The sequence below is a fragment of the Enhydra lutris genome, unplaced genomic scaffold (assembly GCF_002288905.1).
Source record: "Enhydra lutris kenyoni isolate GAN:26980312 unplaced genomic scaffold, ASM228890v2 scaffoldscaffold79, whole genome shotgun sequence".
NCBI classification, from domain to species: Eukaryota; Metazoa; Chordata; class Mammalia; order Carnivora; family Mustelidae; genus Enhydra; species Enhydra lutris.
The window spans coordinates 7,783,349-7,787,308 of record NW_019154163.1 but is presented as its reverse complement, the minus strand read 5'-3'; the positions used below and the strand labels follow the sequence as shown (position 1 = coordinate 7,787,308).

General features: G+C 39.0%; 1 pseudogene; it reads left to right on the top strand.

Moving 5' to 3' along the window:
* Nucleotides 1-280: 280 nt before the first annotated feature.
* LOC111160938 lies at nt 281-1,006 on the top strand (annotated as a pseudogene).
* Nucleotides 1,007-3,960: the final 2,954 nt, after the last annotated feature.

Below are 3,960 nucleotides of genomic sequence, written 5' to 3'. Positions count from 1 at the left end.
AGTGAAGAGCAAATTCAAGTCTCTCAACTCTCATTCACTCAAAGACTTAGATTCACTGAGTGGAATAGTAGATGGATTCACCCCATTATTCATATTATTTCCTACATATGTATATGATGTGACCCCACAACCCAGAGGAGGTCACATGCCGCCAAATGGGAGGGTTTGGAGATAAAGTCAGAAAATGCCTCTCAAACTGAAATTATCAAGAATTAACAAAAGAGGGCCCAGCAGAGTGGAAGTCACTCTGTGAGGCAGTGGTGATGGCAGTGGTGAGAGGATGAACAACAAGTTCAGTGCACTGAAAGATGATGACAGTGGGGACCATGATCTGAATGAAGTAAACAGCACAGAGAAGGAAAAAATAGAAAGAGACAGGAGTCAGGGCAGCAGTAAGACGAAGGCTGTTGCCCCTGGACCAGCGGAGCATCTCCTGCAGTACAGCAATACTTTCTGCTATGCCAGAAGAACCCAGGATGTCTCACCAGCTCACAGAGTTGTGAATAGAATATCAAACAGATTGGCACCCTTTGCCTTTGCAGAGTAGTTCTGGAGGTTTTACAGTCACATGGTAGGTCCTGGGGACCTGACAGGCCACAAGGACTTTCATTTCTTCAAAGAAGGAAATAAATCTATTTGGGAAGATGATGCAAAAAAAAATGGTGGCAAGTGGATTATCTGGTTCCAGAAAGGCTTGGCATCTCATTGCTGTGAGAATCTTATCCTAGACATGCTGGAGGAACAGTTCATGGTTGGGGAGGAGATCTGTGGGGCTGCGGTCTCTGTCCAGTTTCAGAAGGACATTATTTCAATATAGAGTAAGACTGCCAGTGACCAAGCAACCACAGTCCAAATCCAGGAAGTGATTTGGCGAGTGCTTAACCTACCTCTCAACACCATTATGGAGTACAAAACCCACACTGGCAGCATCAAAATGTCAGGCAGGCTGGGCCCCCAAAGGGTCCTTTTTCAAAACCTCTGTAAGCTACTGTTGAATGTGCCATGACCTTTTCCCTCTCTGGATGGCACCATCATTGAAGCTGGCAACATCAGAGTCTCTTGTTCTGTTGGTGTGCTACCAGGAAGATCCCTCTGTCCTGGACAAGAGGAATTTTTCTTTAAAGATTTCTTTATTTACTTGAGAGAGAGAGAAAGAACATGCACAAGCATGAGGGGCAGAAGGAGAAGGAGAGAGAATCTTAAGCAGTTTCAGTGCTGAGCATGGAGCTCAAGGCAGAGCTCGATCTCAAGACCTTGATATCACAACCTGAGTGGAAACCAAGTGCTTAACCAACTGTACCACCCAGGTGCCCTGCATTTTATATTTTAAGAACAAGCTGACAAGAAGCAGCTGCAACAGCTGAGATCACTTAATAAATGGTGCTAAACTAGAAAAAAAAATAACAAGAGAGGAAGATTGGCAAAAAGTAGAAAACCTGGAGAGAATGTGTGCTTATAATATTTGAGGGCTTCCCACATTTCCATAAAGTATACTACATATCTTCTAAACATAATCAAGGATACCAGGAGCCTTACAAGTTCAATTAGGCTTATTCTGAAGTAGAAATTACTTCAGAATGGGATTCATTGGGGGTGGAGTGGGGTGTCTTGGATTCAACTGTAACAAGACTGAGGTAATTGTTGTGTTGTCATAACAAAGGGGAAGTTTACATATTATCTTCAAAAAGTAGTAACCAAACCCAAGAATTTGTCAGTGTCGGTGTCAGTTAGCTCTATATAGGGAGGAGAGTTCTGTACGTGGCAGACCCAAATCTTGGTTCCTATTAAGGTATATTCCACTATGGAGTGGCTCCTTTGTGGCTTTGAAGGAACTATCTGCAAAGATTAGTCTGTCTTTTTTGCTCAGAGTCCCATTGCATCCAGCCTCTTCTGATTACAATAATAGCTAACATTTTTAAAATAATGATTTCTATGTGACAGGCCTAATCATATTTTTATTTGACTCAACACACTGAAGAGGCTTCTAGTCACTTTATTTCACTACTTGAAATTTCTCTTGTGTTTGGATCTGTCTTCTTCACTCTTAGGGGACTAAAAGCTGAGAGAAGTTTCTAAGGAAATAGAGCCTTTTATAGCTTGATTCAGATGTATATTCTCTGGTTCTGTAATAAAACTGCTTCACCATACCTAATAATAAATCTAACCAAAGAGGTGCAAGACCTGTACTCTGAAAACCATAAAACACTAATGAAGGAAATTGAAGATGACACAAAGAAGTGGAAACATATTCCATACTCATGGATTGGAAGAACAAATATTGTTAAAATGTTTATACTACCCAAAGCAATCTACACATTTAATGCTTCCTTATCAAAATACCAACAGCATTTTTCACAGAGCTAGAACAAACAAACCTAAAATTTGTATGGGACTGCAAAAGACCCTGAATAGCCAAAGCAAACTTGATAAGAGAAAAACAAGGCTGGAGGCATCACCATTCTGGACTTCAAGTGATATTACAAAGCCATAGTGATCAAAACCAGTATGGTACTGACACAGAAATAGACACATAGATTAATGGAACAAAATAGAAAGCCCAGAAATGAACCGACAACTATTTGGCCAATCAATCTTCAACAAAGCAGGAACGAATATCCGATGGGAAAAAGACAGTCTCATCAACAAATGGTGTTGGAAAACTGGACAGCAACATGCAAAATAATAAAACTGGGCCTCTTCATTATAACATAAACAAAAATAAATTCAAAATGGACTGAAGACCTAAATGTGAGACAGGAAACCATTAAACTCCTAAAGGAGAACACTGACAGTAACATTTTTTTGACATCTGACATAGCAATGTTTTTCTAGATATGTCTCCTGAGGCAAGGAAAGGAAAGCTGAAATAAACTATAGGGACTATATCAGTATAAAAATCTTCACAGGAGAGGAAATAATCCACAAAACAGGCAACCTATGGAATGGGAGAAAAAATTTGCAAATGGCATATCTGATAAAGGGTTACTATCCAAAAATCTATAAAGAACTTATAAAAACTCAACACCCAGAAAAAGAATAATACAATAACAAACAGGCAGAAATCAGAAATATACATTTTTCCAAAGAAGACATACAGATGACCAACAGATATATGAAAAGATGCTCAAAATCACTTACCATCAGGAAAATACTATTCAAAATTACAATGAGATATCACCTTACACCTGTGAGAATGGTTAAAATGAATAACACAAGGAACAGTAAGTGCTGGCAAGGATGTGGATAAAGTGGAACCCTCATGCACTGTTGGTGGGAATCCAAACTGGTGCAGCCACTCTGGAAGACAGTATGGAGGTTCCTCAAAATGTTAAAAGTAGAACTACTTTATGATCTAGCAACTGCGATACTAGGTATTTATCCAAAGAATACAGAAATACTAACTCAAAGTGAAACATGTACTCTGATGTTTATAGCAGCACTATCTACAATAACCAAATAATGGAAACAGCCCAAGTGTCCATTGACTGATTAATGGCTAAAGAAGATGTGGGACACACACACGGACACACACACACACACACACACACACGCACACTGGAATGTTATTGAGCCATTAAAAAATAGAATGAAATCTTGGCATTTGCAATGACATGGATGGACCTAGAAAGTATAATGCTAAGCAAAATAAGTCAGTCAGAGAAAGGAAAATATTATCTGATTTCACTCATATGTTGAATTAAAGAAAGAAACAAAACAAACTAGCAAAGGGGGAAAAAAAGAGTGATTCAAACCAAGAAACAGAGTTTTAGTTATAGAAAACTGTTTGTTACCAGAGGGAAGGCACGTGGAGATGGGGGAGTGGATGATTTTAGGTGCTAGGGATTAAGGAGTGTATTTATTGTGATGAGCACCAGGTATTGTACAGAAGTGTTGAATCACTTTATTGTACACCTGAATCTAATAGTACACTGTGTATTAACTAACTGGAATTTTATTTTA